This window comes from Gymnogyps californianus, chromosome 7 (assembly GCF_018139145.2).
Source record: "Gymnogyps californianus isolate 813 chromosome 7, ASM1813914v2, whole genome shotgun sequence".
Taxonomy (NCBI): domain Eukaryota; kingdom Metazoa; phylum Chordata; class Aves; order Accipitriformes; family Cathartidae; genus Gymnogyps; species Gymnogyps californianus.
This window is the reverse complement of record NC_059477.1, coordinates 37733028-37756846: the sequence shown is the minus strand read 5'-3', so window position 1 is coordinate 37756846 and position 23819 is coordinate 37733028. Positions and strand designations below refer to the sequence as shown.

General features: G+C 40.8%; 1 protein-coding gene across 1 annotated transcript in view; it reads right to left on the bottom strand.

Moving 5' to 3' along the window:
• SPOPL (speckle type BTB/POZ protein like) overlaps positions 1–17245 on the bottom strand; it is a 38449-nt gene extending 21204 nt beyond the window's left edge. Inside the window, exon 1 of the mRNA XM_050900199.1 lies at positions 17162–17245. The gene's annotated coding sequence lies outside the window, so the exon portion shown is untranslated. The remainder of the gene's footprint in view (positions 1–17161) is intronic.
• Positions 17246–23819: the final 6574 nt, after the last annotated feature.

Below are 23819 nucleotides of genomic sequence, written 5' to 3'. Positions count from 1 at the left end.
CTTTAATACCAACAGATTCAACTGAAGAACTATAATCACCACAACCACGTGCTCATTCCCTATCAAAGCACACAGCTGAAAACCAGTTTAAGTCAACTCACCAACTCTGAAGAACTTTCTAATAGCAAATAAAGCAATTTTGTTGTGGATTATCACCTAACAGAGCACTACAATTTCTCCTGCCTATCAGAATTAAGTCACATGCCCAGATTCATCACATCTAGCTACAGATACGTAATTAATCAGCCTACTTGCACTAGCCTTTGTACATAGCTAATGAAAGAAGGCGGGCCTGTCAGAGGGTAGCTCTGGGCTGCTGGGCTGACTCTCCTTTAGGTAGGGTTTGGTGTCATCTATTAGGCAGGTTCCTGCCAGAAGCACAGCTTCTCACTTAAGCAGCTCCATTAAGTTGCTAAAAAGTAGTAAAATGAACCCTGATCAAACCAGGTGAAAGTCACAATTGTTTCTGCCACGAAACATTTTCTCTTAGTACAGAAAGTTTCTTTAAACATATCCTGCTATTGCTAAAGCAAGATCAGAAGACTACAAACCTCCTGCAACATTTGAGTGCTTCACCATAAAGGTCTTTTTACTTGTGATATAAAAGCATTAATTGTCTTACTGAAAAGATGTGATTGCACATCACTAATCATGTTGGAACTCTTCCTTCAGGGATGGGCAACGCACTTAGAAACAAGGTTTTATGCAAATATTGGTAAGAAGACACTGCAAGACCACATGCAATTCAGTCACGATGTGAACGAGTTTATTATTCCTACGGGAACAAGAATTCTCTGCAAATTACTATGATCCTCGGTGGATGCTTTCCCTCCTGCCTTTCTGGTACCTCTTCTCACTCACTTGCGATATGAATTAGCCCTTCCACATTAAAGCCTGCTGACATGGGAATTGCTCTGAATCATGAATGTATAAAACCTTGAAAACAAAATTAATTCTCGGTTTTATCAGATGAGGAAGCAGATGCTATATAATCAGATCCCTTAAGGGATCTCTACTAAGAGATCTATGACAAGATGGAAAAAAAAATCATTGAATAGCTTTCCTGCAAGATATGGACCACTGAGACATTCAAGTGTAATCACAAATACAATTCAGCTGCCTCTCATAAGTGACTTTTCTTTCCAAATAAAACTTGTATTTATTTATGGCAATCTTCAGGACTTAATTATAATTTTCCATAAATGAAAACTAGTAACAAAGAGCCACCCTAAATTTAAGATAATGGAACTTGTTTGTCCCTTTTTTTTTTTAAGCAGGAATCACATGTATTGAGGAAGCTGTGTTTACATAAATTTTGTTTACAGGTTTACAATTTGTTTTGATTCTCTGTACAGAACCACCCAGAGCAAAATTCCTGGGAAGGATACATGTGAACATCCCTCTTTCATAAAGCAAATATTAGTACTCATATTACCATTATTTCTGGAAGCACATCCTATTCAATGGTAGCAACTGAAGCTGTTACCCAAATACATGATGGATTTTATATAGAACTATATCCTGAAAGTGTTAGAACAGCTTACCTCAGCCTTACTGAACCTGTTTGCTCTTCTTCAATTCTCCAAAGCTAAAAACAAGAAGAAATACAGCCCATTCCTTATTCTGTCATTTGCACGAGAAGCACAGGACTGTCTCAGCTCTAATCTGTTCCTCAATTCTTTCAGTCCATTAGACCAGTCAGCTCCTAGTAACCATGAAGGAGCAGCAGATCCGAGCCAAGTTTGCTCTGAAAGTCGCTGAATCGGAAAAGGCTGAAAATAACTGCTGTATACTATCCTCTTTCAAAAGTGTCCAGTGACCTTATGCCAGCTACCAGTACTCATCTGCCCCTTCTTGTCTCACAGCTAAATCAGCTTGATTCACTGAGAATTTAACTCTAAGCAAAGGTGGTTATTTTTAATGATTTTCAGGTCAGTCTGCTGCCTTGTCTCTGTACCTGTTCTACCCAGGGCATTTGTACTTCAGAGACTGCTTCCACCTGCTGCGTGGCTTTTATTATTTATTTCAGGTTCTGACAGAAGCCATGATTTTACATAAGTACACTTTTCAGATCCTTCCGAATAGCTTCAGCTTTTTGTAAAGTTTCTCATTACAGCATTAGGACCACACAACCGATGTTCCTGAGCTCCTGATACATCTTTGAGGAACAGATTTGTATCTCACTTTTTTTGGCATGGATTTACTAAGCCCATCAAATTTTTAGATTGAGAAAACTGGGAGAAATGAAGAACTCTGAACAGTTGGATATCATACTGGGAGCCTGCGCTGAGGAGCAGTCTTTTATTTTTTAATATGCCTGGATCTGTAATTTAAAAAAAAAAAACGAAACCAACCAACAGCAAACTGAACAATGGAGAACGAATAAACAGATCATCAGATGCTCTGTTAAGACATACCGAAAGACTGCCAGAGAACAGCAGGGAAATGTTTAGCAGTACTGCTGATCTGTCCCTCACTTTACTTAATCCATTAATCAGGATGTGGGTGGGGACGTGGGGATATCTACCAAAATTTCAAAGCGAAAGAGAACACAAGTTTCAAAGATGCTATCCTGAAGTGTAGAGGTGTTTGGGGAAGGAAGGAATTTTTCAGTCCCCAGGCTGACACCCAGACCAAGTAGGCCACCACATGCCGTACCCGCTTCGTGTGGCCACCGATGGTTACCAGGGCAAAGCGGACCTCGCATGGGCAGACCGAAGGTGAGAAGGTGCACCTACACACTCACCCTTTGTTCTACGTACCGTACTCTGCTTGAGGAGAGGACTAAATACGACTTTGAAGAAAATGTTTATGAATCATTGATTAGCCACTGTCATCAGCTCTGACAAAAAGGTTTTTCAAGTACCAAACCCTCATCACAGCCTATTAGATCAAATGGTTGGGAACAGATGGAGTTGCAGTTCACAAAACCAGTTGGAGAATGACTGGGTGGAATTAAATCAATGAAGTGCAGGAAGACAGGCCTGTTATCTGCAGGATGAAACAACTTAGAGGGACCATTTTCATGCCAGAACCTGCATTTATTCCTCTGCAGGCTATCATGAACAAAGCACCAGAGGTAACAGGATATTATCAGGTAATACCTCCCAGAGTTTTTCAGGCAATGCCATGCCTGTCTGGACACAGCTTAACAAACCAGTCAGTGTGGCCACTTTGCCAGGCAGAAGTCTCTGACCATCAGCAGAAATATGCACTGGGAACAGTAAAACAAGTTTTAATGGATGAGGGCAAAAGAAGTTTCTGGCTTTCAAAAGGGAAATTAGAGATGCATTTTTAAAGTGTCAAGTACCTTTGTTGTTCGTTTTTTTTAAATGAAGTGATATACCCATTCTGAATGTGGTTCAGCAGTCAGTGATAATTTTACTCTCTGAGAGTCTGCTTTCATTGTCTTACTTCAAAAGAGGAAAGAAAAACTCAAAGGTATTTTACTTAATCTGTACTCCCAGACCCCAAACATGATGGGCTTATCACTTCTTCTACATCTCTTAAGGAAGGTACTGGTTTCACCTGCTAATCACTCTGCCAAATAGACCAGCCTCTGTTAAATCAGGCTCTTTATGGAGCTGAGTACTACTTGCAGAGCAGTAGTGGGCAAGTAGGCAGAGATAATACGAAAAAAAGGGATTTCTCAAAGCACCTTTTCTTAGGAATCAACTGAAGTACTCTCCTAGTCAAACAAATACTTGTGTTAAACTTCAAGCCATCTGAACTTGATTATCACTAATTAATTACCTGCACATAGAGTGTAAAGAAAGCATGGGCTACCCTCCATAAAACTTATTTACACTAAATTTCATCAAAAGCTGTATCAGCTCTCCATTTTCCTAACTTTTAAGAGATCTTAAGATTCAAAGCTACTTCATACATCAATAATATGAATTTCATCAGAAAAACATATTATCTTGTTTCCCATCCCAGAAATTGAGTATTTGTCAACATTATTCTAAATAAAGTTACTTTTCAACCTCTTAGAGCTAGACAAGAACACATTCCCAGTCTCTTACATCTTGTGTTGGAATCATCTCAACAACTTTTTCACTGAAAAAATGACTAGCTCATTAAGGAAGTAACACATGCATATAAACACACAGAGAGGAATTTTCTACTCCCCCAATAATAAACCCGCAAAACACTTCATAAACCTATTTGAAGAATTGCCCTAAGTGTTAACATGATCTTTTGCCAGCTCTCATGTCTGAGAGTGAAAGCTCAGTGTAACAACTTTATCCTAATAGTTCTTCCAGAGTAATAATAGCATAACAGGTGCATACAAGCAGGTGTGCACATTAACCAGTGACTACAGCAATGTTTTATCTTCATATTTCAATAAGGTAATACAGTCAACAAACTACTGGCAGGAATGGCTAGATAAACTGCCTTCTGCAGGGTATCCAACACACCCTGAAAGTCAAATCCAGCCTGCCAGAACCTAACCCGCAGATCAGTTCACCACGTAAATCAGTGACCCAGTCCTGCTCCCTCCAGAGCAAGAAGGAAAGCGGGTTGTGAACCAGATGATCAGTTCCTGCTGACCCTCCTCTCTCTGCTATCCCTTCTTTCCAGGGCTTGAGCCTCCAGGATCAAAGTGTTTTCCTCCCAGGCTGGCCGTATTTTGGCACATCACAGGGCTTCCAACGTCTCATCACATGATATAACCGAACGCGAGTCAGGCACGACATGGGCTTATTCTCAAGTCCTGTCCAGAAACTGAGTAACCAAGCAACATTTAACAGTGATGTCATGGTGCACTTCCAAACCAGGACAGCACAGTCTCCACAATGCCCCAGAAAGAGGCTATGGAGCCTGTCCTGACTGAAACATCAAACATCTCTAACCAACAAATTACTTCAAGCATTTAACAGCTAATATAAAAGTTACAGTGACTTACTGTCTAAGAGTGACCGATATTAATACCATTTAGCAGTCTCTAAGGAAAGCCTAATAAATGACCATGCCAATAAACCCCACGTGCATGTATTGCATATTCCATTTGAATGGTGACAGTCTTTTCCTGAACAGGGCTGAACATTTCAAGAAATGCAAAGCTGTTATGAATTAACTTTTTTTTTTTCCCTTTGGAAATACTGATATTTCATCACTGGCTGAAACAAAAGATCACCTTCTGAAGGTTAATTGGCAAATAACACCCTGTTCCTCCAACTTTTTTATTCCTAGTAAATACATAATTCAGAAACCAACTACAGTTTGTCTAATTGTACAGCCAAAACTTTGGGTTTTTAAAAAACCTGAAGTGACTAAGCCTTCCATTCAATAAAACAGTTTCCAAAAACCCATTCAAAATAAACATGCTCTAGCTGCAGAGATACTGATTTCATTTCCTCTCACTAAATGATCACTAGTGAATAAAGTATTATACAGTATTATATAAGTAATATAAGTATTATATATAATACTATCTATCAGTACTTGTTATTCAAGAAATCAGTTTTGCTTTTTAAATTACCGAGGAGGCAAATTCCTGGGAAAACTATTGAACTGCTTTAAGGTTCACTATCTTATCAGTTCTTGGGTGAGAGAGAATACATACATGAAGCTAAAAATAGAAGAAACAAACCAACCAGATCAAAATGGTTAAGTCTGAAATGAAAGACATTTTGAGGCCCAAGACTAAGTTACTGTTGCACCCTCTCATCTGAAGCAATGCTCTGGTTGACTTGTGCAGTTCTAGGGAACATCAACTTATGAAGGCCAAACTGTTTAAGAGCAAAGAAAGCCATGCCCCTTTCTCCTTGGTCACAGAACGACTTGTGTCAGCCAACCATCACCTGGGTCATGCTTATCCAGTAGCATGAAAATCCTGTGGCTGATTAAACTGGCTTGAATGCCGCTCAAATCCACACAAGAGACATTATCTTTCTCACTGAATCTCAGGGACTCAAAAAATATCCAGTTGAAGAGAGAAATTTATCATTTTTTCTGTTTAAGAGTTTGTCTTGTAAGCCGATTATGCTTACAAAAATTTGCAAGACATTACTAATAGGAAAAAAAACTGAACTTTGGAAAAGATAGGATCATTTCTTCATTAGCAGGATTTGCATCTCTTCACAATTGATCTTTTTGAAAGAATTGCTGCGTATTTCCTATATAGCTAAATATTAAACTAAATTTTCTGCTGGATGATACACAACACAATAACAGACATTTGAAAGGTCTATTAAGCTTAGGCAGTTTTCCAATTTGTTCAGTATCATCATTTGCTTCTCTGAAAACAGACTCAAGATATACCTAGAAAATTTAAATAGTGTTTAGTATTTATTGAAGTTAATCGCTATCTATCACTGTGACATTTGAGTGAACAGTATTACTAATACTTAAACAATTGCAGTCGTATATATCCACCCCACTAAGTTAGAAAAACTATAGATTGAGGATATACTACATTTTACATTATTTGTAGTACTTCTAACATACAAAATGTTTCCCTTTCAGGGCAAGTGGAAGGGAATAGCAGTTGGTCTACACACAGGAAACCCTATGACACTTACTGAAGAAGTGAGAGGTCTATAATAGTTAAAAGGAAGAGGTTTGGCTTTTTTAGAACATAATATTAAAAAATGCTCATTTAAGTATATGTTTGCTCTGGAACCACACAATAGCAACCAAGTTTACACAAACCTAAACCAGCTTTGGGGCTTAAATCATAAGCTCTGGCTGCTCCTACGTGCTTCAAGCTTAAGATCTCACCCTCGTCATCCACCAGCTCTGCTGGAAGCTACCGCCCAGCCAGGAGAAACACACACCCTTCAGCACCCACACCACAAGCCAATTCAGAACCCTCTCCACAGTCCTCCAGTGAGAAAAAAATACTACCCTGGACAGGACCGTGACAGCTGAAAAACTACGTATACATCCCCTGTCACCCCTGCTCCAGGGACAGTAAAATTCCAGCAGAGATAGGGCAGGCAGCTGGGGTCAGAGACATCTTAAAATAGCCACAACTAAGACTCCAGAGTTCAAAAGCACATCCTCGAGGTGGTTCCAGCAGAAGAGCCCCAGCAAAGCAAAACCCAGCACACGTGAAAATGCCCAGCTTTTCAGAAGGATGGTGTAGCTATGACTGATAACATTGAAGTCAGCAACTCAAAATTAGCAAGATTATCTATTAGTTGTAAAAACTGTAAAGCTGAGTACATGTAGTTTTCAGGCTTTTTCTTTCCTATCTTAAGCCTTTGAAAAATAAAGTTGAATTTTACCTCAGCTGAGAGAAAATCTAGTGCCCAGCAGAGCTTGAACTGTAACTGCCTACTTCACATCAGCCAAGCTTATTAATAAAAATCCCTCAGCATTAGCCTTGCATTATTGTTCTGTAATATAGGAAACCCATCGCACTCCTTATTAGATAACCTAGACCATTCCCTACAGGAGTCATCTATGCATTTCCCTGGAGAAGAAATGCAAGATTATTTCTTACAGCATATTTCAATTTCATTGCCCAGTCTAGTTTTATGAGACCCAAAAGATGGGTATTTCCACCACGATTCCTCTTAGGAAGCTATTCTATTTGAATAAGGTTGGGGTTTTTTTCCTGGTATACAGCCAAAGTGATCTTTTCCCCTCCTTAGTTTCACTCCATTACTCTTACTCAAACAAACCACTGGCATGTGAAACTATATTAAATGAAGACATTTTCTCCCTAAATACTTCAGTTACAATCAAGAATTCACCAAATTGAAAATGCTAATCTTGACTTTTGTTTTCGCACGTGAAACAGAAATATCCATATTAGCCAACAGAAAGTTGACTTCAATTGTAACAATTTCTTTCTCCAGCAGATTCACAGTTAGTTGGGGGTGTTTCGATTTGGTTTTCTTTTTAAATTTATAAGATTTGTGAAAAGCACTGGACTATACTCTCTGGAGACAGCTGCTTTCATTTGCTGCAGAGAAGTTGTACAGAGCAACAGCAGCAGAACACTCTCCTCATTAACCTCTGCAGATCGTTATCACTTGAAAAGTTCACACTGAAATGGTACTACCACTTTCAGCAGCCAAAAGCTCATACTCACAGATGTTATCAGGAGGGGGTTTTGATCATTCATTTGTTGCCTTGTTACCTATCATGGCAAACAGTGGACACATTCGTGCACACAGCTGCACCTTCACGGAAATTTTGTGAGAGGTACAGCTCATCTCAGGCCTGTTCTATGCCTCGTACCAAACCAGTCACAAAGAGTATTACACTTTGTGCAAAAAACCAACTGATACTTACAAGCTAGGAAATTGAGGAAAAAACCTACACGATTTCCAAAGCCCAAAACTCAATTCTGCCAGAGGACCAAACTGCATTTGATGTTAGTTCACCCAAATAGTCTTGAAACTGAACTCATTTCAATGGACTGGGTATTAAATTTCATCCACAACAGCTGATCAGACAGCATCCTAGGAAAGACAGGTAGGTCAAGAGGTAGAGCTGCACACTCACTTGCTTTGGTGAATATGAAGTAGGAATCTTTGAAAGCATAGCTATATGAAGACCTGACGAAAGCGACCAAGGCAAGCAAAACTTGACGTCTCAGTCTTGGACTGTGGCTAAACAGGTTCACACCCACAGAGGTAAAAAAGAAAATTCTAAAAGTTCATAGAATCGTAGAATATCTTGAGTTGGAAGGGACCCATAAGGATCATTGAGTCCAGCTCCCAACTTCAGTCCAATAGAGACTGGTTTCTGAAGTTCAAAGACAAGCACACAACTTCTCCTATTGTTTCAAAAACATCCAGATATTGTTTTGCTTATACTTTTGGATTTAAGAACAATTCCAAAATAATCTGCTTAAGATCCCTTTTTCCACAACAAAAGCAATTTAAACCTTTGCAGTTTCCTACGACTTTTCCCACTTACAGCACAGTCTTACTTGCTGAAGACAGAAGAAAATTTTCAAAGTACCTCTTAATTCTCTAGACAGACAAGTTGAGCAAACTCAGCAGCCATAAGCTTTTAAAATTATGGATTAGAAAGAGTAAGTCCTGAGACCAAAAGGAGTATCACATTTTTCCCCTCACAAATGTTATTTCTTTAATATGAGTTTGAGCGTTAAAAGATTTCTATAGCTTTCAATTTCCACACAACCATTTGATGCCTCACAAGAAAAGACTACTCAGCAATAACCACTTCTTGCTTTGCAACACCAAGCCCTGCTGCTTCTCCAGCAGTTGAGACTGCAGAACTCATTGCTCGATTTGCAACCTCAGACTGCTTACCTGGGGTGAGAGGGAAAAGGAGCAGGGGATGGTGCAGCTTACTCCACATTAGGCTTCCATGCTAGGGGTCTTTCTCCAAAAGGTTAACATGTCATCTGCTCACTTGACAAAACCTGTGCAAACTCTTTGAGGGTTAAATTGAGGCCTAAGACTATATGCAAAACTATCAGAAAAATGCTGTCTTGCTAAAAGCCCTAGTTACGAAGGTGTGAGCGTGTAAAATCTTACTCACATCTTGTTGAACAGGATGTTTGCTCACTTCCCTCCCGCCCCCAGTACAGTCTCCTTATGCTATCAGTTTGTTCCTCTACAGGTAGATGGTTTTACTAAAGTTTAAAAACAACAGCAAGGTAAACACAACGCAAACAGGCTGGCGTAGGGCTATTGGGGTGGCCCGGCTAATCTGGGCACGGTTAAGTAGATTTCAGTTTGACAAATGCAAGGGGGTTGATAAAAGGCAGTAAGTTCTATCAGACCAAACTCTCTTTTCATAAGCTGCTTCAGCTGCCTTCAAGAGGCTCTTGCTGGCAACACACTCCCCAAATCACCACGCCGTGAACTACTACTGCAACCAGCTGTCCTATTACCAGAAGCCATGCCTCCAGAAAGCGTGCTGCACAGGCTGCAGACTGCCCAGGCAATCGCCCACTGACATCTACGCTTGAATAAGCCAAATATCCCTCCTTGCTTTGCTGATGCCCTAGGACAGTTGGGCTTGCAAAGTCCTGCACTGGCTATGGCAAGTAAATAGATTTGGTTTCATCTTCGGTGCTGTCAAAGAAGGCAGACCAAAAGCGGACGCAAGTCTGCTGCTTTTTGCCTCCATCCACATGAGACATAACCCTGCTGTGAATCATCCTGACGAGGCCACCTCGTTAAACATAGCGCAGTGCAATGCCTGCGGTGCAGCCACAGAAAATTGCTTTCACAAAAAAGAAAAACAAACAGAATGAAAAAATGCAATTTAGTATCAGGAAATCACGAAGTCAGCTAACACCGAGTGATGAGCCTGTCTTTACAAGTGACTCTGAAAACCTGTGTGAAGGCTTAGACACTATACTTCATTAGTTACCCAGACTAACATTTGATGATGCTACTGCGATATATTTTTCCTCTCACTACTCAGTGAGCGGAGTCTCACAATTGTTGGAGGGGATGGCACATTTCCAAACACAAAAGGCATTTAAATTATTAAAAATCATGCCTGGCCTGTAAAACAATATTCCAAACTACTAACTACAGAATAAAGGTTGATTTTTCTTGATAATCTTATTAATATAACTAATTATAGCAACTAACTCTGGATACAAAGTTTACCACACAAATTTTGAGCGGGCTACTGCCTATGTAAGCTTTTCTTCTACTTTTATTTATATTATGCTTCCCCCCCACACCTTTTTTTTTTTCCTAAAGAAAGAACAACCACACTTTAGGAGAACATTATTGATAAGGCATCTTCTTTTGCCATAAGCAAGACAGGAACTCTCCTAACCAGAAGCCTCTCATGGGACGTAATAGTATTAATTCAAGTCTTCCAGATGTATTTACTGGGTTTTTTTCCGCAGATCAACCACCTGCCCAGCATATTTTGCAAAACTTGCAAAAATGTATTTATGCAAACTTCTTCAGTATATGAAGTTTCAGTTTCTTACAAACTATATCAGCCATTGCAGCACAAATACTCTTCTGCTGCCATTTTTAATTTAAAAAGTTTGTTTGTTTGTTATGTGCATATAAGTAACAAGCAAAATCTACCTTGACATATTCTGCAGGGAGATCAAACAAACACTGAAACTAGATTTCATACATTCTACTCCTCTGAAACCACGATATGCCAAATGCAGTACCAGACCTAAGAGTAAGATCGCACCAACTTTGACAGTCAGTACAGCAATGTATTATATTAACCTACAATTACCCAAAGCAGCTAGAGATTTCCGACAATTTGGTTTCTAGTATAACATCTCCAGAACTGAAGTAGTATGACTCAAGTCTTTAAATGAGTTCATACAGACTGTAAGCAGAACTTTCCAAATGCGTGAAAAAACACCTAAAAACAGGTACAAATCCAGATGTATGCAAATACTTGCTACAATTAACTTCACACACACCGCAGACACAACGTATTAGTTGAAATGACTGTATTTTGTCCTCTGTTACAAGAGCAGTTATTCAATTTGATATGTACATATCAGTGTGACCACCGGTACATGTGATGCTCATAAAAAGGAGTTAAAGTTTAATATTTTCATTATATACTGCTCCATCCCAGAAGCTGAAGCAACCTATATTAAGCACTTCTTATGTAAATTCATTACAAAACAGTTCTGATTTTATCTTCAAGAGTTTCTATTACAAACACACAAGTGACTCAAATTAAACTCAGTTAACAAGGAATCCATCTGTTTTAAAATTTAAGAAAAATTGCCACCAAAGAGTGCTGTTTTGTTGCTGAGGTAATGTCTACAGATTAAGTAATTCAGAGCCCTATTGTGTTAAATGCTGCAGACAGTAAACAAGTGCCTCCTCTAAACAACTTTCAGAAATTATTAGCTAACTAATCTGAATCATTAGATTAATACATTAAGCACTCGAAGCAACAGATGACTTGTATTTAGATTTTATTTCAACTTAAACCAGTGATTTTTTACTTAAAGTCCATATATTGAAAACGTCTGTCCTTCACAGGCTACAGGCCATGCTGATGGAGAAAACAGATCCATCAATTAGAAACTGAATAAGAAATCCAGGAAAATTAAAACTTTTGGGAAAAGTAGTTTTCCAAAGAAAAAGTCACCATGGAACAGAGAACTAGAAAGTATGATACCAGAGGAGAAAGTTATACCAGCAATTCCTCAGGCCAGAATGAGCTCTGCACCTACACGTAATTTCAGTTGTTCAGGAAGCAACAGCTGATGCAACTAACCCCAAACCCTTTTAGAGACACCCAAGTCTAATTAATTTTCCAAATATTTAATACACAAGAAAACAAGCCATTTGTTTTCTTTTGCCAAGTGCAAATCATTGCTTGCCCCCATTCCCTTCATCTCCATTTGTAACCCTACTTAGGAATTGATTTTGCAAGTGACTTGACCAACTGGTAAGTGAGCTCTTGGGAGGGGATGAACATTAAAGGAACAACCAGGAAGGAAGCTGAGAGAAAGCCTGGCTCCCAAGTTTCACCCAGTGATCCTCGCCAGTGCACAACAGAGGCAGGTACAAGAATAAGAAGTTCCCACCCCATGAACTTTGGAAGTTTCCCAACTGCTGGAGACATTTATTCCATGAGCAGCAGCACTGCCTACACCAAGAGCTACTCTGTTGCATTCTCCCTGGCACACAATTGCTTTTTCTCTCTGTAAACTAGCCAGTTAAATTACACATCAAATGATAATTCACCTTTGAACTACTTAAGAAGTCAAGTCACAATATAGCGCAAAGAGCAAATGTCACACGAACAAAGGTGGATGGAACAGGCACAGATTGTTCACTACTCAATTGATAAAGTACCAATTAAAGGCTAAGCAGCTGTCTATTCTAAAGCAATCCTACAGCAAGAGTACAATCAAACTAGAGCTTCAAATAATGCTTATCAGCCAAGTGAGCTAAGATCTGAAGTTTGTTTAATTTAAAAAAAAAAGTCTCAAAAAGCCTTCAGACACACAAGTAAATTATCATCTTGGAAGTGCTCACAAAACCCACCAGCTTCATTCCATATATTTAGCAATGAAATCAAGGGAGAACACACTAGACATTTCTAATGCTTATAAAAAAGGTTACAAGTACATGCAGCAGCCTCTTTTATAGAGGTGAGAACTCAACACAGAAATTCCTCTCCCCATTCACCTAGCATTGAACTTCACGTGAAGTCCACTTTGAAATCGCTTAGTCCATCTTTAATCTCTGAAGAAGCAGTATGGAAAAGAAACTAGCTTTTTTCACTAAAGCAACTGTCAAATTCTGGAAATAACATATTACATTTGGTTTATGTCACCTATTTTTTATGATTTCCACAGAAAGAAAAAGACAAGTAACCAATGAAAAGTGGCAAGTGTAGTATTCTTCACAAAAATCAAATGATAAATGGCTGATGGGAGATACAAGGCAATATCAAGGATAAGTAATCTAATTCAGGGAATCCGTACATGTGAGCTCCCTAGATTACTCCATGCCAATGAGTTTCTGATTCAGCTGAAAGAGTATCTCACTTTCCACTACATTTCCTAACTGCTATATGCAAACGCTGATCACAACAACGTTGACAGATACATGCATGCTTGCAAAGTGATTCCTTGTAAAGAATATTAAAAAACCTTTATAGCTGAGAAAGAATAATTTTAACCAGGTTACCAAAAACCACATCGGTAAGCTATTAAGCTCAGATAAAATGGAATCAAGAGGGTCGAGGGTTTTTTCTGTTTAAGCTCACTCCAATACTGAACATATACTCCTGCCAAAATTCAGCCCCACCACACAAGCTGAATAGCTAAAACATTACCAAAAAAAAGAAACGTTTATGCAAAACAATACACACTCTAAAACATAGTATACACACTACTTAAGAAACCCACTGAACTAGGGCAAGTGACCATCTTCTCTCAGTAACAACTACTACAACATCTAAATCGCCACTATGAAAATACCTCCACCCCTCACGCAGTTGCGACAATTCTCCCCTAAGTACCGAGCACAAACTGAAGGAGAGATTTCCTACTTCCATTTCAAAGGGACAGTTCCAATAGGAGTCCTTGTGATATGGGTGGGACAAGAACAAACAGAAACAAAGTGTCATAAGGACATAAACTGGAAGTTTCTCAAGAAACCAAAGCAAGGAAGAAGTCTCTTGTGAATATGCACACATTTTGCAGAGAGAGGAAAGGGAATCAAGAGCCAAGGTATGAAAGCCTCTTGGAGAGCACATCTCTGACATGATGGAGCACACATTAGACAACGACTGAGGCAAGGGCCTTCTATTTTACCCTAAAAATGCAGGGCCCAGGACATAGGTGACAGAACACAGAACTTGTCTGGCTACCCAACTGCTCTTCCTCCTCAGTCTGACCTCTGCAGAGACAGGACAGGGCTGCGTGTCCCTCCAACATCACTGTGCTAGTAGACTTCTGAAACTACGTAATTCACACAAGTTAATATATCATCAGTACATCGTTTTGCTGCCCTATCATTAGTTGACTGTGTGGCATACTAGCTGATTTGACGGAGACGGTTAAGGAAGCACTAACTGTGACTCTTAAGAAGGTGAAGTGCTTTAACATAGGTAGTGAGGGAAGCTCTAAAACAAAAGTGGGAAAGGAACAACACTGACGCTTTTCAAAGTCTTCACGTTTTGATCCAGGGCACAGTATTTTGAAGATCAGAGGATTTTATGATTACAAGTATCAGGTCACTGCTTTTAATGAGTGTAATAATCTCATTTAGATTTCCTTACTCTTAACCACGTTTTGCCAAATATACAGGCAGCAGAAAGGGCAGCATGTTGTAGACTGCTTTTTACAGAGACAGAAATGCCTATACGGAGCACACGAGCCTGTCACAAAAAATGGTCAGAAAAAAATACCACAAACATCCACTTGTCATCAATGGGGGGGGGGGGGAACCAAACTCAAACCAAAATGGGATGGAGTAGTTTTGTAACGCAAGACACACATAAGCCTACTTCTGAGTGTACCCCAGAACCTGGAAAAAAATTCAACAGGACAAATTTCTAACTACAATCATTTCTACAGGGGCATAAGATGTAGAGAGAAAAAAAACAAACAGAGAAGGTAGAGATGTGAAGAGACTCTATATGAAAGAACGGGAAAACAACAAATGCAGACACAAAACCAAGGAAGAATGAATAAAAAGAGAAGTCATTGAGACCCACATGCAAGTCTTAACTACACTACCTATTACTGCCCTCAGCTATTTCTTTTCCATTTTAACTTATGCTGTTAACAACAACTGGTTTCATTATCTCTCCTGTATATTTATGTTTAGGTGCTTTCAAAGGCACAAAAATTAACAGATAAACACAACACACAGGAAAAAAAGAGAGAAAAAAGTAGTTTTACAACATGTGATTTCAACTGAACATCCAAGAACTGTAAGCAGTATGCACTGACAATTGAAATCGGTGATAAGGCCAGAAAAAAGTTGGTGGCTTTTCAAATTCATTTTATATTTGTCTACAGCATATATAAGTTTTTAATAGCAACAAGTAGCTCACAACGCCTATGCAAGTTCAGAATGTAATTCTTTGTTTTCACTGACAGTTTAAAAGCAGACTGCAAAGTACTGAAGTTAAAAGTTTGGCAGAAAGCTGTTTCAAGGCAATATAACACCAAGGATATTTCTGGATATTTAAAATCTCAGGTTTCCAGAAGAGAGTTAAAAGTAGTTTCTGGTAATGTACCAAACCCTGCCATGTTTGCAGCTTTATATACAAAAGGCATATTGTTTAAAAATTATTTTCCCTTTCCTGAGCAAATATCCACTTACAGAGTGGGGGGAAAATACCACGCAGTAGACACACACTGGAAATCCTTCACAAACATTTACGTTTGTCCTAGTCACACATCCCAGAAGGCCCAGATAGAGGTATTTTACCAGCCAGGTAAAATACTTTCAGAAGTGACAGTGACTGCTAAGTGTGCCTCTAAAAAGGGATTTTTATTTCCAGAAATAATAAAGTTTTTAGTAAAAACAGAAGAAGGAACAGAACCTTTTTTAACAGTTAAACAAAATGCCTTGGCAGTCATACAAATGGCTCAGCTTCAGCACCACTGTGGTACAAATTCCTCCAGCCATATGGGATATCTATCAAAATAATGCATTCTGCAGAACTGATAAGAATAAAGAATGACCCAGCTTGACTCTCACAGATTGTTCTTCCTGGCAGGAGGTTGGAAACAATCCTTTTTGTTCAAATACTATTTTTATAACTCTTAACACCATTTTAGAAAACAAGTTAAGAATATCTTCACAAAGCAAAGCTGCATTTTAAAATAAACTGTCGATTTTAGTATGCTGCAGTTAAAAAAATACTGTGAACTCATCAGTAGCACTCATGTTGTTTTCTTTGTTTTGCTTTTTTCCATTCTTCATGCTCTTTCTCAACTACTTCTGCTCTCAGACAGCCTTAATGTGATGCAAATTTCACCGGACCCCAGTGAATTTCAGTAGATGACATCATCAGGTGAAAACCAGTGTTAGTCAACTCCACTTCCTGACCACGTATAAAATGGTGCACGCAGCACAGATGAATCAAGCGTGAGCTTTTAAACATTATTCACTTGCTGCTACAGCGTCCCCGAAAGTTTGCCACAGCCCAAAGAAGGGAGCCAAAACCCCCATTTTTTTCCTTATAAGATGTGAACTTCCCAGAGCAAACTGTCACATCGCAGTTTAGGATAAGAAGAGCACACAAGGAACATAAAATGTTAAGGACTGTTTCGTACGAATGCCTTCCGCAGCCGTGCAGCTGAAAGCACTCATGCCAGGGCCTGCATGAGCCCATTACGAAGCGCGTCCTGCCCAAGGTATGGATTACATACGTGGAAACAACATCAGTCACAAGCCTCTTCGGTGCGTGCGTGCCGGGCCAGCACCGGCTCCGAGGGCGAGGAGGCTTCACCAGAGCAAAGGCGACGCGCTGAGGGGGAGCGGGAGCGGCCCTCCCGGCAGCAGCGCGGCCCGCCGCTCGCAGCCGGCCTCCCCGCCGCTCCCGCGGCCCGAGGGAAGGGCCCCGCAGGCCGCTGCCCTGGGCAGGGGGGACCCGGGCCCGCCCCGCTCCGCCGGCACGGGCGACGGGCAGGGGAGAGCACAACAAAGGCCTCCCCCCACACACACACACCCCGCCTGCCGCCGGCGCCCCCCGCCGCCCCCCTCGCTGCCCGCCCCCCCCGACCCGGGGCGGTACGTACCGGAGCGCAGCGCTGGCTGGGCGGCGCGGCGGGTCTCATACTGCCGGGGCGGGGGAAGGTGCGACGGTCACCGGTGCCCGGCGGGAGGCGGAAGCGGCGAGGCCGGGCGGTGGCGGAGCCGCATCGCTGCCCGCGCCGAGACCCGCTGCCGCCCCTCCCCCGCGCTCGGCACCTCGCGGCTCCCGTACGGCCCCGCTGCCGCCGCTCCTGCCGCCGCCGCCGCCGCCGCACTTCCGGGCAGGGAGGGGTCACGCCGCCTCGCGCCCCGCCGCTTCCATCCGGGCCCTCGCGCGCGGCCCCGCCCCCTCCCCCGCGGCGCCCGGGGCGGGGCGCGAGGCCGGCCGTTGGGCGGGGCGGGGCGGAGGGCCCGGGCGGCTGAGGGGCTGAGGCGATGGCGGGAGCGGCGGGGTGCCCGCTGCCCCCCCCCCCCCCCATGTCGCTTTTTTGGGGACCGGGGCGGGGGGGGGGGGGAAGCGGCTGCGGGCAGCCGCCTGGTGTCGGGAGGAGGTGGCGGGGCGTCGCTGGGAAGGCTCCGGGTGAGGAAGGGGCCAGGCGGTGCCGGGGCGGGGGAGTCCTGGGGTTTGTCGTGTGAGCTTTCGGTGGGGTCGGGAGTGCTCCCCTGAAGTAAATACGCGGTCATCACCCCGGCTTACCCACTGGCTCACGCTGCGGGGCGGACTTGGGGCTCCTGAGGACTCTTCCCCCCCCCCCCCCCCCCCCCCCCCCCCCCCTCCAGATGAAGTTAACGTGAAAATGACACTCGTGAGCTCCATCTGCTACCAGGTATTAGGACCTGACAAGAACCAGCCCTCCGTAACGGCTCCCCCGCGTACAGTGCTGATGTTGGGTTCTCGGCATCTTACGTGATGCACAGATCTGCTCCACGCTCCTCGCTGGCACAGGCGTGGGCTTCGAGTCCTGCACTGAACAGCTCCCTGACTGGGGCGCTTCTTTTCCCTCCCGCAAGTGTTCACTACCCAACGGTTTTGAGATCTGTCGGTCAGATGTGTTTTCTTTAGCCCAGGTGGAACGAATGTCTCTAAATCATTGACATATCTTCCTAATTGCTTCTAAAAATAAATGACGTTATAATTGTAAATGCATATACAGTGCTGCAAACTTCTTTGTGGAGGGTTGGAAATAAAATTCAAGCCATATGTTTTGGGTTTTTTTTTATAAGGGCCAGGGCTTTAAGGAAAAGATCATCTATGGAGACAATTAAGACTCAGTGACACCTTAATTGCCTCCCTTGAGAATGAGTGCTCAGAATACATATACACAGCATTGTGCTGTGTAAGGATACCTAAGCTAGCAAGGTCTCAAAATCAATACAACTGCATTAGTGAGGCACAGTGCCCTGGATAATTCATCCTGCAGAGAAAAACTGCGCTGGCAGGGCCATACTGCTGTTGGTATTACTAGTTCACTCAGAACTATTTCAGGAACCTGTCCAACATTGCACTGTATTTTCAGATGGCTCAGCGTTTTTTGCTTGTTTGGAGTCTTTTTCATACCAGTCCTTGCAGGAAATAACTTTGCAGCCACAGCCAGGACTTACTCCATTTAGCTGAACAGGATGCTTGGAGGAGGACCAGGCTGTTACATTTTATATGGCCGATTAGAAGAAAACGCAGTGTACCTTTGTCGGTTGTATGAGACACAAGTAGAACACAGACTGTCGGGATTCTTGGTATTGTGAGCTGAATAGTTCAGTGCTTGGAGACGCTGTTGCAAATGGGAAGTGGAAAATGTCCACTCTTTCACAAGACGGAATTCAGTCTCTGCTACTGGAAATCGGGTGCATTCCTAGTTCTAACTGAAGAGTCTGTAATGGGAATCTTACGATTTAAACAGAGTAACTTAGAACATAGGAAAAGCAGCGAGCCAAGTGAATCTTTGTATATAGTAACTAACTACCATCTCCCTTAAATCCCACTCTAGAGAAAGTCTGCAAAGATGGATCATTAACGGAAGCTGTGAAAAACACACGCGTATTTGTCAGCAGACAAAAGGTGAGATTACAGCTCATGCATCCCTTGGGCTGAAAAGTTCTTTTGCTCGCCCTCAGATATATAATATTCTCGTGTGTGTGGGCAAATGCCACAGAAGGGCATGTAAATGGTTGCCAAACAAAGCAACTAGCGCTTTCCAGATCTGGAGTCTCCAGTTGGTTTTAACAGAAGTTTAATTTATTTTCCTGTACTTTTCATCCACTGCTCAGTCCTAGTCCCCCTTAGATTCCCATTTTCGTACCCCGAGTTTTGTTTCTCCTCTCAGTGCTAAATTACAATGCACCGTATAGTACCAGCCTCTTGTGTCATATTAAGGCGAAATACTGTCACGTCAGGATGCATCAATATTATTTCCATTATGGCAGCACTTAGTGGGTCAATTGAGTAAGTGGCCCTTTATGCCAGACATTTTACAAAACATATGAGACAAACACAGAGTTTGTAATCAAATTAGACAGGACAGAAAATGGTAGAGAAAAACAAGACAGGGTGAAATGATTCAGCACACTTGCAGAACAAAGATTCTGGCAGAGACCAGAGGGAGGACCAAACTTTCCTGGGTCCAAAGTGAATGCCCTCGATTGTACTTTCTCAAACCAGGCAGGAGGCCCCACAGGAATATGCTCTTACAATACACGCTACCTTCTGGCAGAAACTTGGGGGTATTTATACTTTTCAAAGCTTCTCAGGGAAAGGTGCTATGTTACTTTATTGTCTAAAAAGAAATTAAAGCCAAAAGAAGAAAAACACCGTTGTAGGCATTCTTTCCTCCCAGCTTCCACTGGGCCAGAGCAATGTTTCCACTGCACTGTGGTGGTGCCATCCTTCATTGGGAAGTCCTCATATTAGAATAGAATAGAATAGAATAGAATAGAATAGAATAGAATAGATATTTCAGTTGGAAGGGACCTACAATGACCATCTGGTCCAACTGATGATATTCCTCTACTACAGTCAATCTGGATCCCTTCTTGAGGGCTGACTTTTTCAAACACCTTACCTAACAATTCTTAGGGGTTGCTTTATATAATAATTTTACTTAAGAATGCTCCTAGAAAGAATAAGGAAGCATATTAACATACAGTTATAAAAGGATTAGTATTTGGAGATTTTAAGTGCTCTTGTCTGGGCAGGCAACACAGTCTTTACTCTTTCCACGGTGATCAAGTTTCAGGCTGTTAGGACTTTCACCTTAAATAAACCCTTCAAAATACAAATCCCGTCTGTTGTATATTAAACATCAGATTTCCTGTGCTTCTATTTGGAAGAGAGAATTTATTCTAGGTTATTGACCAGATTTCCTCACCCTTGTTTTGTGATGTGAGGTGAACTGTCTGAATTCAGCTGCTATACATGATCGTGTTAGTTCTCAGAACATGTAAAATAGATTGTTTTCAGTATTAGGCATATGAGAAGTACCACACATTTAAGGGAAGTAGCTGCATATCTAAACATGCATTTAAATGATTTGCAAGATGAAGTTACAAGTGGAAGTCATTCTCTACCCAATAGGTAGCCACATTTCAATGGTGAAATTATATATCCTAATTACAGATTCATGTTGAACCTCTTTGAGATCTTTTTGGTGAAAGGAAGCATTACACACACATACACACACGTGTAAGCACATTGCTGCAATATGTTTTCAAGATTCACAACAGGATTATAGCACTAACATAAGCTTTTTGAAAGAAATTCAAGACAAGAATATTAATTTCCTCTGTTTTTTTAATCAAGTTAATTATTTTTATTAACTTATGCTAGAAAAATCAATGGCAAACAACCCAAGACAGTGTTAGTGTCACATGCTTTCTGTTTTCCTTTCCTGTGTGTTGTCTGAACGAGAGCACTTTCTGGAGGAATCATGATAAATCCACAATATCTTATTTTATTCTACCCTATTTACTTTTCAAAGAGCAAGCAGACAACATTGCAAAGGTACTGCCAAGATGTATGGGTGATTTTGTGTTGAGTAAATGCAAAGCCTGATCTAGCTGATATGACTCACAATTTTATGGACAGTTTTAAAAGTGTATAAATTTCAGCAGGGAAGTTTTTAGTCTTTTTATAATATAGTGGCTTTGGAATTTGAATTGCTTTTTGGAATTTGAAATTCCAGGGTATTAAGGCATTACCCAATTTAGATTGACTTTTCCACCTTAACTTCTTTTTATATTTTCCTTCTAGATTTTCTTCCTGAAAAGGAAAATAATAAAACCTGTTAAGCTGCAACAAACAACTCATTTCTTACAAGTTAGTAATACAGCTCTAAAATTGTTCAGTAATGTTTCAACAGAATAGGTCTTCACTTGAAAAGGTCAATGTTTTGAAACCAGCACTCTTCACTGTAAAATACATGCTAGTTTGGGCAGAAAGGTTTTAGCAAAGATGCAATTTCTTCTGAGGGAGGAGGGTGAGATTGTATGAATAAACAGTGGCTCTAGCAAAGAGCCTACCAGTGTTGGGTGAGTCAGATTCAAGTCTCTGTTTTTCCTGATTCAGTGAGAGTTTTGATCTCCTGTCTTTCACATCACAGATAAAACCTTAACCACCAAGCTACTGGCTGATATGCAATTAGAATCTTCCCTGTTTATACTTTGTATCAACCAACATTAATTTTAGCAGAGACTTGAACTTGGGACTTCCAATCTTTGCCTGAGCTCAGCAGCTGTTCTGTGTGAGCTTCCCTTTCTTCTTTCATTAAAAACAAATAAATACTTAAAAGATTTTCATGCAAAATGTGAAATGTGAAAACATTTGAGTTTTCTAACTTTCATAAGACAAGCAAATGTTTCCCACACAGTTTTAGTCAGCTTTGCAACACATTTTAGTTCAGGGGAAGCTTATATGTTAATAGCCTTAAAAAAGAATTATTAAATAGAATTTGCTTTGTATTGTCATGTTCCTTTCCCTCCATTTCTCTTTCTGTGTTTGCTCTATTCACTGTTACATCTTAAAATAGATAGTAAGGACTTCAGAGCAGGTATCATATCTTCCTATGGATATTTCCTTAATGCATAATGGCAGAAAACTCACTGGAGACTGGTTACAGCACTACATGACATTGATTTTTCTGCAGAATGGCAGGCTGCAAATTGCTGACCATCTTTGGTTAGTTCCTCCTAGGTGTCCTCTAACACGTTATCACCAGTTTCTTGTCCAAAAGATTCCCAGATTCCTTTCAGTCATCCACCCCTACAAATCTTCCACTTTTTTCCTTATTTTTCCTTCATGCACATATTAAGTTGTTGAATTCATTTGTGTTTGCTAGAACTCCACAACTACAACTGTATAACTGTGTGCTGTGTCCCACCTTCTTTCTACTTTACTCTCTCTTCACTGCCATTGCAGTGTCATCGAGGATCACAGATAAGATGGCAAACTAGTGGTATTATTTGATATGCTCAATAAGACACATACCTGACAGCTACTACTGCTTCCAAGTTCATGTTCCCTGCTGCAATCATGACATGTTTACAGATCTTTCAAATTAAACAGCCCTTTCCCCCCCACGCACATGTGTACAATGAGATCTTTTTTCATAAAGAGAAGTGATAGGCAGTCTAAATAGAGGAATCAGTACTACAATTAAAAACAAGAACCACAACAGCCATTGTGCTTTGTTCACATTTCTTTAGAAATATAGTTTCCCAGGCTGTAACTTGGAAACTAAATACATTCCTGGATGTGGTAAAAATTTTATAATAGTCTCTAGTGGGAAAGATGATTTTTTTTTGGTGAATTCAATAGATTCTTTTCAGATCTTGCCAAAGGATGAGAAAGCCTCTTTTAAGTTCTTTGCAAATCAGCATTCCTCTCCTTTCCCAAAGAAAAGTAAAATCAAACCATGTATTTTTAAATGTAATGCCGAATCTTTCCTCCTCTACTCCCTTCCGCTCTCCAGAAAGCAATGAAACACAAAGGGACATACCCTTCTACAGACACTTTGTTTCAGAGAGCGTGGAAATTTCTTTTTATACCAGAAAGTAACAATAAAGAGCAAATTTTGCTTTGTCACTTAGAAATTTGATAAAGAAGCCAAATGCATAGTCTTTTCCTCATTTCAATACCAAGTAACTTTTAAAATGCCTTTAAAATTCACTTTCATAGAGGGAAGAACAAGCATGAAGTTCTGAATTTTATGTGGGCCCCAAACATCATCATTTATAAAATCAGATAAAACCAGCATCTGAACATAATTCAGTTGGCTCAGAGAGAATACAAATAGATTCACAGAAGAATCAATAGATTCTTCACTGAATGAAGATCAAGTTGCTAAGGCATATTTAGAGGGGAAAAACCACACCTCAATTCAGAATGTAAGGAAGACAAGTTGTTTTGAACTTTATTACCCTTTTTGTTTTTGAGATTCTGTGGCGTTGCCTCTTGAAATGGCCTCCTGCTTTCTAGCTGATAAACAAAATCCTTAGTTATACTACTCACAAGACTACTTTTCAACATCAATATTCCCCAAATTCTCTTGAGTTTCATGACAGGACTTGGCTCAGTTGTGTCTCTGCATAGTAAAAACCCAATATTCCTTCTAACTTAGCATTTTGTAGGACTGAGCTCTTCTGTCATACTTCGCAAACCTAACATTTTTAGCCTGGAGCACTAAATATATGACTTTTAATAATGACTAAAAT